General features: G+C 41.6%; 1 non-coding gene across 1 annotated transcript; it reads right to left on the bottom strand.

Annotated features, from left to right (window-relative positions):
• Window positions 1-537: 537 nt before the first annotated feature.
• Window positions 538-661, bottom strand: LOC120864950. Its single transcript, XR_005721289.1, has one exon. It is a non-coding gene; the product is annotated as a U6atac minor spliceosomal RNA (small nuclear RNA).
• Between the last annotated feature and the right edge of the window lie 11,171 nt (window positions 662-11,832).

Below are 11,832 nucleotides of genomic sequence, written 5' to 3'. Positions count from 1 at the left end.
CCTGCATCTCTCCGGGATTATCAAGTGAAGTGAAGTCACTCAGTCATGTCTGACTCTTTGAGACCCTGTGGACTGTAGCCCACCAGGCTCCTCTGTCCATGGGATTCTCCAGGCAAGAATACTGGAGTGGGTTGCCATTTCCTTCTCCAGGGGATCTTCCTACCCAGGGATCGAACCCAGGTCTCCTGCACTGCAGGCAGATGCTTTAACCTCTGAGCCACCACTGCTTTATAATATTGTGTTAGTTTCTGCTGTAAAAATCAACCATATGTATACATATCCCCCTCCCTTTGGAGCCTCCCTCCCACTCCCCAAGCCCTCCCCTCTAAGCCATCACAGCGCACCGAGCTGAGCTCTCTGTGCTCTACAGCAGCTTTCTGCTAGCCATCTATTGTACACACGGGAGTGTGTATATATATATATATGTATCAACGCTACTCTCTCAATTTGTCCCACTCTCCTTCCCCTGCTGTGTCCACAAGTCCATTCTCAGCGTCTGCATCTCTACTCCTGTCCTGCAAATTGGTTTATCAGTCCCAAAAACAGTGGTTAGATACTACAAAGGACCTGGAAATGCCTTAACCATATGTGTGTTGTCAGGCCAAGGGCTTTGTGCATCTCTGTCAAGGGAGTACTAACCTTTTCTCCTTTCATATAACACCAAAATGGTATTCTGGACTATACTGCCCCAACCTAATTTTGGGCTTCCCTGGTGGCTCAGCGTTTACCATCTGCCAGTGCAGGAGCCGCAAGAGACATGGGTTCCATCCCTGGGTGGGGAAGATCCCCTGGAGGAGGAAATGGTAACCCACTCCAGTATTCTTGCCTGGGAAATATCATGGAGAGAGGAGCCTGGCAGGCTACAATCCATGGGGTCGCAAGAGTTGGAAACGGCTTAGTGACTAAAAACAACAACCTTAATTCTACCCCAAGGTTATCCATTCCAGTAAATAGAACCATCATGCATTCAGCGGATCAGATAAAAGCATAAAAGTCCTATTTAACTGCTCTTTTCTTCCCAAATTTGATCCCACCTGCCAGAAATATCCAGTGGATTCTGCCATCAAAACTGTCAATCTGATCACTTATCCCTACCTCCACCACTAAATTAATCATTATTATCACTGACCTGCATATTTTAATAGCCTCCTAACTGCTCTCTTTCCTCCATTCAGTTTTTCTCCCTCCATACAGTCTAATCTCTACACCAAAGCAGAGTGATTCTTTCAAAATATAAATGAACATGTGCCACTTTTCCTCAAAACCCTGCAATAGCATCCCTCTGTGCGTGTGTGTGTTCTCAGTCACTTCAGTCCTGTCCGACTCCTTGAGACCCCATGGACTGCAGCCCGCGAGGCTCCTCCGTCTATGGCATTCTCCAGGCAAGAATACTGGCGTGGGTTGCACTCCCTTCTCCAGGGGATCTTCCCGACCCAGGGATGGAACCTTGGTCTCCTGTGTCTCCTGCGCTGGCAGGTGGGTTCTTTATCACTGAGCCACCAGGGAAGCCTGGCATCCCTCCACACAGACTGAAATCCCAAGTCCTTGCTGTCTCTCATGCCCTACTTTCTGTGTACTCCTCTGACTTTGAAAATCATTCTCCAGAGTTTCTCTTATTTCCGCATGTCTTTGCCTGTAAGGCACAAACTGCACTTTGTTCCAGACTATATTTAAGGTGCGTGTATAGCAAAGAGCCTTAAAAGTTAGAGTGCCTCCCTGTGGAGCAAAGGGTAGGCATACTTACTTCCCATTATAAAAGATTTGGGTTCCATGAACTCAGGGTTCTTCACCTATAACACAACCTATTAAATGAGCATCACCTTTTTCATGTTACTATATATAAACAGCCCCAAAAAATGTTGCTGTCTTGGCTAATGGTATCTGTCCTTTGTCCCTGCTTCAGCAGTATTATATCTTTAACTAGCGTCCACCCAAGTGTGGCAGACTAACTTAATATCTTGTAAAGAAAATGTGACTCGTTAATTTCAAATGCATAACCTAACCACCCAGTCCATAACCTAGCCACTCTACTCAAAGGCTTAAATTAAAGTGAATAATAAAAGTGGATATACTACTATCAACTCTCCAGGGGTAAAAAGAGAATAGAATAAATACTTGTATGCCAATAAGTTAGAACCTTTATAAAACAGACAAATTCCTAGAAACACACCAATTGCTAAAGCTGGTTCAAGAAGAGAGGAAATCTGAATACACCCAAGCAAGTAGAGGGACTGAGTCAAATCACAAACTTCCAACAAGAACAACAAAAATGTCAGACTCTTAAAGGAAATTTCAGTGTAAATCTTCAAAGTTGAAGTATGCAACAGATTCTTAAACATGACAGCTAAAGCAAAAGAAACCAGTGGATTAAAAAAAAAAAAAAAGACATCAAAATTAAAATTTTTATACAAAGAACATTATGAAAAAGTATTATTTACAAATGGTATTTGACTGAAGTCTAGAACTCATGGGCAAAGGATTTGAATAAAATACATAATAGACAATAAGGTGTAAAAAATACTCAGAATCATTAGGCATCAGGGAGATTTTTTTTAAAAAAAGCAACACTGAGATACCACTCCATCAGTTCAGTTGCTCAGTCGTGTCTGACTCTTTGAGACCCTGTGAATCGCAGCACACCAGGCCTCCCTGTCCATCACCAACTCCAGGATTCCACTCAGACTCACGTCCATCGAGTCAGTGATGCCATCCAGCCATCTCATCCTCGGCCGTCCCCTTCTCCTCCTGCCCTCAATCCCTCCCAGCATCACAGTCTTTTCCAATGAGTCACTCTTCGCATGAGGTGGCCAAAGTACTGGAGCTTCAGCTTTAGCATCATTCCTTCCAAAGAAATCCCAGGGTTGATCTCCTTCAGAATGGACTGGTTGGATCTCCTTGCAGGCCAAGGGACTCTCAAGAGTCTTCTCCAACACCACAGTTCAAAAGTATCAATTCTTCGGCGCTCAGCCTTCTTCACAGTCCAACTCTCACATCCATACGTGACCACAGGAAAAACCATAGCCTTGACTAGACAGACCTTAGTCGGCAAAGTAAAGTCTCTGCTTTTGAATATACCACTCCATATACCCACTAAATGAGTATAATTTTTAAAAGTTGCAAAATAAAACTTGAAAGGATACAATTAAATTATAATCTTAATGTAGGCAAAAATGTGTACTAGAACAGACACTTGAAAATAATTTCACATTTCTTCAAAAAATTAAACATAAAGTTATAATCCCAGAAGTGCTATTCCCATGTATATACTTATATACCCAAAAGATTTAAAAACACAATGAGGTATCACCTGATACCCATCAGAACAGCCATCATTAAAAAGTCTATAAACAATAAATACTGGAGAGGGCGTGGAGAAAAGGGAATCCTCCCACACTGTTGGTGGGAATATAAATTGGTGCAACCACTATGGAAAACACTATGGAGATTTCTTAAAACACAGAAAACAGAGCTACCCTATGATCCTGCAATCCCACTCTTGGGCATATACCTGGACCAAAATCATAATTCAAAAAGATACATGTACTTCTAAGTTCATATCAGCTAGGGTAAATAACCCTAGCCAAGACCTGAAAAATACCTAAATGTCTATCAACAGAGGAATGGGTAAAGAAGATGGGGTACATATACACAACAGGATACTATTCAGCCATAAAAAGAACAAAATAATGACATTTGCAGCAATATGGATGGACCTAGAGATTATCATATTAAGTCAACTAGAGAAAGACAAATATCATATGATATCACTTACATGTGGAATCTAAAAAGACACAGATGAACTTAGTTACAAAACAGAAGTGGACTTACAGACATTAAGAAAACAAACTTATGGTTACCAAAGGGGAAGCACTGGGCTAGGGTGGGATAACTTAAAAGGTTGGTATTAACAAACACTACTATATATAAAATAGATAACCAGCAAGAACCTACCTTATAGCACCTTCTATAAACTTCCTTATAGAACTTTACTCAATATTTTGTAATAATCTATATGGGAAAAGAATCTGAGAAAGAATGGATATATGTATAACTGACTTGCTTTCCTGTTCACCTGAAACTAACCACAACATTATAAATCAACTATATCACAATAAAAAATAAAAATTCAATTAAAAAATAGATGTTCATACAAGAAAGTATATATGAATGTTCATAGTAGCATTATTGATAGTAGTCAAACATTGGAAATAGTCTATTATAGAAAAAAAGACAATATGTTGTACATTTAGTGGAATGCTATACAGCCATAAAGAGGAATTAAGTAATGACACATGTTACAACGTGGAGGCACCCTAAAAGAACATTATGCCAAGTGACAGCAGGCATAAAATCCATCTGTAGTATGATTTCATTAACATGGAGTGTCCGGTAGAATAGAAAATCCAAAAAAATTAGCAGTTGATAGGAGATGAGATCTGTGATTTCTTCTGAGGGTGATGAGATGTTCTAGAGTTAAAAAGTGATGTTTGTGCAATATTATAAATATAATAAAAAGCCAGCTTAATATTATAATTTTATATGTATTAAATAATTATTTAAATAAAAACAAGATAAAACTAATAAAACTGTCACTTTTTAAAAGGATATGACTTTCAATATAAATTAAATATAAATAATTGTAAATATGATTATATTTTACCCCCAGAACCTAGCACAGTGCCCAGCATCTAGTATGTACACAAATATAAATTGATAAATAAATCAAAGATATCAAATCCAAAGAAACCGATTAATTTAGATCGAATTATACACACACTGAAGTTCTACATGCCCAAAAATCAGTCCTAGGAGACTAGATTAGATGGGAAGAATCCAGTGGTGTGCTAGTAAATGTCTGACAGTCTTCTCTAAGGGGAGAGCCCGGTTTGTAAATACTCTCAACCTGGCTGGTCTCAAGCTACCTACCATCACTGAACAGGGTGATATGACATTTGCACATAGTCGGCTTTTGTGGGCTAAGACAAGCCAGCTCCAACACACCACGGGGAGAACTCCAAGTCAGGGAGTAGAAAGACGAGCACTGGTGAGCAGTGTTTAGAGAGCTTATTCTCTGGGACTGAGGCACTTTGCTGTCTGCACAGTTATGAATTATAATGAAAAAAATCTTAGACTCCTACAAGCATGTACTGTTCTTGATTAAGATGCGAGCACTTTCTCACGAAGAGGGGGTGGGAGAAAAAAGAACAGCCACTACCTTTGGTCACTGCATCTTTGATCTACATAGGCACCCGCTGGCCGACACCTACAGATACATCACAGACAGTCAATACAGATTAGAGCTCCGCTTTCAGAAACACAGACTCGCTTGCAGGAACACTGTGGAAGCAACTCAGGTCTCAGGGCACAAGTGAAATTTCTTCGTGTGTTAAATTAATTTTATACTGTCCATCCTGAGCCAGAGGATTCAGCCTGCCTGTTCCACACCTGCCTGGTTATGGCTCCAAGTGGTTAGGCTTCCACATGACCATCTGCACTGACCTGGAGAAAGCAGTCGAAATGCCCAGGTAACATCTTCTGAATGTGTTAAAATTAAGAGAATGTGTTAGTTTTAGAGGCTTCCCTGGTAGCTCAGTCTCGTAAAGGTCGCCAGAATCTATCAAACCTGAGCAGGGAACTCTTTGGCACAGGGTGGAAGGGTAACCAATGAATCCCACACTTACTGAATGAATCAATGGTTTGAGACAGATTGGTCTGGGCAATGGAAGCACAGTTCTAAGCACAGTATATGACATGCAACTTGTAAAGTGATTAAGATATCAATAATAAAAGCCCTCAGAGCCTCCAACACACAGACACAGAACCTTGCTCAAGCATATGTATCATGAATTCAGCCCACTGGTGAGCATCAAGATAAAAGTTCCTAATACAGCTGCTGCTGCTAAGTCGCTTCAGTAATGTCCGACTCTGTGTGACCCAATAGACGGCAGCCCACCAGGCTCCCCTGTCCCTGGGATTCTCCAGGCAAGAACACTGAAGTGGGGTGCCATTTCCTTCTCCAATTCCCAATACAGCACCCCCCCCCCAAAAAAAAGACCACTGTACAGGATACAAGCGTCTTCTCCCCATATGCATCTCACCACCTCCTCCACCTCCACACACACAGAAAGGTGGAAACCAAAACGAAGCTTTTCATTACTAATTCACATTCTTAGAAAACCTCAAGCACTGCAGCAAAACTCTCTCCTCTAGTCATTAATGGACTAAACAAACGACAACTGGATAAGAAGGGAAGGACAATGACAAGCCAGAAGACATGTTAATTAATGGCATGCCTTTCTAAGAATGTATTGCTTTTCTGCATCAGCATCTTAAATAATTGAGCAACCTCTGGAGGCAATCTTTGGAGCCTCTTTTTTTAACAGCAACAATGTTTAAAACAATTAGAATGAGCATCTCTAGTCAGTAGAATGGTGTGAATATAGACTTTGAAGCCACAAATTAATAGTAGTGTTTCAACCCCAGAGCTGCAACTAAGTGGATGGAATTTCCTGACCCAACTGTGAAGAAAGACAAATCTTATCTATAAGTATTCAGAACCACAGTGTAGCAGAAAAGCAGGGGCTTAACTTCGGCCAGCATGTCCCAATTTATGCTTCCACAAAAAAAAAAAAAAAAAATTAGTATTCCTCAAAGATGACTTGGGTTTTAAAAAGTTTTGAAAATACTCCATGCTGAATTTTCTTTTTTAGAGATGGAGGGTATTAAGTCTGAGAAACTGAACAGAATTAAGAGTCTAGCTCTGTTTATTCCATCATTAACCAAACTCATTTTTCTAAGCATATGGCTATGTCTAAAGGTAGACTAGCATTTCTCAGAATACAGTCTGAAGGCATTCAAAGTAGCAGGTTTTTCTAACCCATCCAAAATGTACTTTAAATGTAGCTTCCCCACGTTTATGCCTAAGGGAATCCAGTAAAATACTCAACCAATGAGTAATCCCAATTCTCTAAAAAGCCTCCTAGGAAATAAAATGGCCACAGGGACAAATTTTAGTTATGCTTGTGTGTGTACCACGTGGGCAGTGACCACGGAAATGGCGCATCATAAAATGAAGAACCAGTGTAGTAATGCATAATATTAACTGCTGCCATGGACTGGAGTCAAGCTTGCCAAACTTAAACTGCGTTTTCATTTTTATTATATAGTATAATGTATATTTATGTATGTATACTCTTGAGAGTCCCTTGGACTGCAAGGAGATCCAACCAGTCCATTCTGAAGGAGATCAGCCCTGGGATCTTCTTTGGAAGGACTGATGCTAAAGCTGAAACTCCAGTACTTTGGCCACCTCATGCGAAGAGCTGACTCATTGGAAAAGACTCTGATGCTGGGAGGGATTGGGGGCAGGAGGAGAAGGGGACGACCGAGGATGAGATGGCTGGATGGCATCACAGACTCGATGGACGTGAGTCTGGGTGAACTCTGGGAGTTGGTGATGGACAGGGAGGCCTGGCGTGCTGTGATTCATGGGGTGGCAAAGAGTCAGATACGACTGAGCAACTGAACTGATACACATAGGCACAGAAACACCTTTTTAATTGACCAATAATCATCATTTCCTAAGAACTGGGCCACCCAAAAGCATACCATTCTAGTTAATCGAACAAAAACTTAGCTGCACCTAAGGGGTGCTAAACAATATTAAGACGATGTGGGGTGCTTAACAGTATTAAGACAATGTGTAACAGGGAGATTTTTAAATCATAACTCCTACCAAAAGTTAAGCTCCTTGAAGAACACACTTTTTTTTTTTCTTTTACCTTTGTGTACTAAAATAAACACATGAGGATGAAGAGGTCACAGACAGGAGAGGACATCAGGTAAGAGGAGAGGTTTTGAGATCAGATAAGTAGCAAAAGCTATTCTTGTAGCTTAACCAACAAAGTAAGCAACCACCACTTTACAAGAGTAAAAGTCTGGCAAAGTCTGTACTCAAAATAAACAAATGCAAAAAATGAAGCAAGTCACGTTTCTCCAAGTGTGGTCCATGAACCACATGCATTTAAACGGTCTAGGCATATCTGTTAAAAACACAGCTACTTGGACCCCCTCCCAGACTTATTAAATCTGCATTTCTGCAAGTGGGTCCAGGAAGCTGAAATTGTTTTCATTTTTTTTTTAAATCAAGATCTCTAGATAATTCCAAGGAACATCATCACTTGAGACTCACCAAACTACCAGGGAGGCAGTAATAAAAATCGACATCATCTTACGGAGCAGCATAGAGCAACAATGACCTCAGGCACAGAAATGGAACCCAAAGCTCAGGCAAGAAGGAAAGAGGTACGGATTATATAAAGGACAACAGCAACTATGCTTTTTGCCACCTTAAGACATATGAAGGCTTTTCATAAGGAAAATCTGAAGTTGATGTATATCCATCACTACACATGTTGGGGGTGTTTGTATATATGAAATGTTAATTAAATGTGTACTGTACTAATGTTGGAGAACGAAATGGCAACCCACTCCAGTATTCTTGCCTGGAGAATCCCGGGACGGAGGAGCCTGGTGGGCTGCCGTCTATGGGGTCGCACAGAGTCGGACACGACTGAATTGACTTTAGCAGCAGCAGCAGCATACTAATGTTATAAAGAAAAACATAAAGCTGAGTGCCAAAGAACGGATGCTTTTAAACTGTGGTGTTGGAGAAGACTCTTGAGAGTCCCTTGGACTGCAAGGAGACCAAACCAGTCAATCCTGTAGGAAATCAGTCCTGAATATTCACCGAAGTTGCTCTATGCTGAAGCTCCAATTCTTTTGCCACCTGATGTGAAGTACTGACTCCTTAGAAAAGACCCTGATGCTGGTAAAGATTGAAGGCAGTAGGAGAAGGGGATGACAGAGGATAAGATGGTTGGATAGCATCACTGACTCAACAGACATGAGTTTGAGCAAGCTCCAGGAGTTGGTGATGGACAGGGAAACCTGGTGTGCTGCAGTCCATGTGGTTGCAAAGAGTCGGACACAACTGAGAGACTAAACTGAACTGTGTGATGTAGATGCCCAGACTGAAGGCCCACATGAGAATCAAGAGCTCTCTTTACCTCCTAGAAGGGGCTTGCTGTGCAAAGCATTGGGGCAAACAGCAGTGTCACCTGGTGTAAGCTGGAACTCAAGAAGAGGCGTCAGAAGAGGCATAGGTCTCCCTGCAGAGAGGGGGACCTAGACTAGCAGGCCTGGGCTCACATGGGGCCAAACTAGAGGAATGCTCTCCCTTCCCCTAAGACAAATTTGAGAGCAGCCTTGCAAGTGGCAGTCAGTCACCTGAGCTGGGCACCTGCATTTCAGGGAAGGCCAGGTGCTGCCGCTTGGTGTGAAGCTGAGTTTAGCTACACCCCTTTCTTGCATGGAGGAGAAGCTACCTGTCCAATAGAAACCCAAGTTGAGGTGTAGGACCCCTCCCTGGGGTAAGCCTCTGTTCCCAGCTAACCCATGACTTGACATGCAAAAAGATGACCATGCCTACTCCATTGGTCACTCTTTCCAAAGGCAGAGTCCAATAAACTCACAGAATGCCAACTAAACAAGAAAGAATCCTATCTCAAGGTTAGAGACCTGTTCGGAAGCATACACACCTGGGCTCACACACCTGCAACTCTTTTCATGATTTATCTTCATAATTTGTAGTAACTTATCTTTCCCAGGGCTTCCCTGATAGCTGAGCTGGTAAAGAATCCACCTGCAATGCAGGAGACCCCGGTTCGATGCCTGGGTCTGGAAGACCCACTGGAGAAAGGATAGGCTACCTACACCAGTATTCTTGAGCTTTCCTGGTGGCTCAGCTGATAAAGAATCTGCCTGCAATTTGGATGCCTCTGAGTTCAATCCCTGGATTGGGAAGATCCCCTGGAGAAGGGAACAGCTACCCACTCCAGTATTCTGGCCTGGCGAATTCCATGGACTAGAGTCCATGGGGTCGCAGAGTTAGACACAACTCAGCGACTTTTTTATCTTTCTAAAATTCGCCACTTTTTTCTTGGGTTTTCAATAAGTTAGGTTAACTGCAAGGGCTAGACTTGGTTGTCCAAGTTTAAGAGGTGATGACAGCATTCCATCAATAGGAAAAAGAATAACCCCAAGGTCATAAGACCAAAATGAGTCTTGTATGCTATACTTCACTGCACCCATCCTCAAGGCTGCAGGCAAATGACTGTGCCAGATCCTATCACTCAGTGTTCTCATCTGGAAATGGGGAGGATGGGGTGTGTGATAAGCATTAATTAATGTCTGTGAAGCGTTTTTGAGATCCACTGATGAAAGGGACAGAGTATTATTTTTCTCAGCATGGGCAAACAAACACTTGGTACAAATCCAGCTAAATCATGCTGAGTTAATTACCTGTAAGACTTGAAACTGTTGCTTCAAATCTATGTTGCACTTTCCAGCCCTAGGCAGATTAGCACCTGTTTTGTCTTACTATGAATCACCAAGAGAAGCAGGCAGACATATTGGGTCAAAGGGTCTGAGTGTAGTTCATGCAGACTCCTGTTTGCCAGAGAATTCTTTGAGTAGCAACAATAACAAACAAAAAAAATTTTAACGTGCAATTCATTTGGAGTTATAAAGACAACCTTCAGCAACCATTAGTAAGTCTACTACTTCAAATAATGAGTGAAACTGAAGATGTCAAACTACAAAAAATACCTTATTTATCCCCTTTGGGGGATAAGTTAATAATTTCAAAATAGTATTATTAGGCTGTTAAAAACATTCCTTAGAAGTCCCAGACCAGCTAGCCATTTGATTCAACAAACACAACATCCCAAGTCAAGCTGACTTGTATTTCACTTTCTAAGGGAAACTAAAGTGACATATTGCAGCCTCAGAGTAAGGCTGTTTAAATATCATTTTGTGAGCCAGCGGACAATCAATACTTGAGTTCAGAAAGTGCAAAGAAAACTCAAAACAAAAAGAAAAACAAGTCAGGTTAGACGGACTAGATGGGTAGCAGTTCCCCTTCAAAACTTAAAGCAAGTAGCAAGCAATTAACCCTCCAGCTAAATTTGGTTGAAAGCACAATTCAAGACTAAAATATTGAATCAAAAACACTTACCAGCTCAAGAACTTCAGTTTTGTTTTACAGAAGGTGAGGAGGTAACTCTTCAAGTCCTTTTAGGGTCAGAGAAAGCTGGTTTTGACCTAAGATGGTGGGAGAGAATGCTTGCAGAGAAAGGCCCAAGCGTTTTAGCAAAGGGCGAGGCATGGTTTGAAAGCCTGAAGATCTGGATGCAAAATCAGCATCACCGGAAACTTGTTAGAAGTGCAAATTAACAATCCTCACTGAAAACTCTGGGCCTGGCAATGTATGCATTGACAACCCCTCCAGGTGATTCTGATCTGAAGTTTAAAAAAAAAAAAAATCTTATTTTAACCTGCTGAAGTTTGAGAATCAGTAGTTAATCATTTCAAAATGGTATCACCCTGAATGTGATGAGCCCTACAATTCAATTGATATAAATCATGAGAAAGTTAACAAAGTGAGAAATGTAAGTCAAGCGAGCTGTTACCCATGAGACTTGGCTATTTGTTTTCCCCTAGACTTATTTATTTGGCTTAGAGGAGTCTTAGTTGAGATGTTCATTGAGTCACATGGGATCCGGACAGCCCAGCTGACTCTAGTTGCAGTGGGCGGGACTCCAGAGCTCAGGGATTCAGTGGTTGCGTCGCTCCTGCTCGGTTGCCTGGCAACATGTGGGATTTTAGATCCCCAACCAGGAATCGAATCTGCACTGCCCGGTGAATTCTTAAGCACTGAACCGTAAGGGAAGTCCTGAGACTTTGCTTTCTTGACTAGGAGTGTTTAGCACA

Source organism: Oryx dammah, unplaced genomic scaffold, assembly GCF_014754425.2.
Source record: "Oryx dammah isolate SB20612 unplaced genomic scaffold, SCBI_Odam_1.1 HiC_scaffold_5, whole genome shotgun sequence".
Lineage (NCBI taxonomy): Eukaryota > Metazoa > Chordata > Mammalia > Artiodactyla > Bovidae > Oryx > Oryx dammah.
This window is presented reverse-complemented; position numbering and strand designations above follow the sequence as displayed.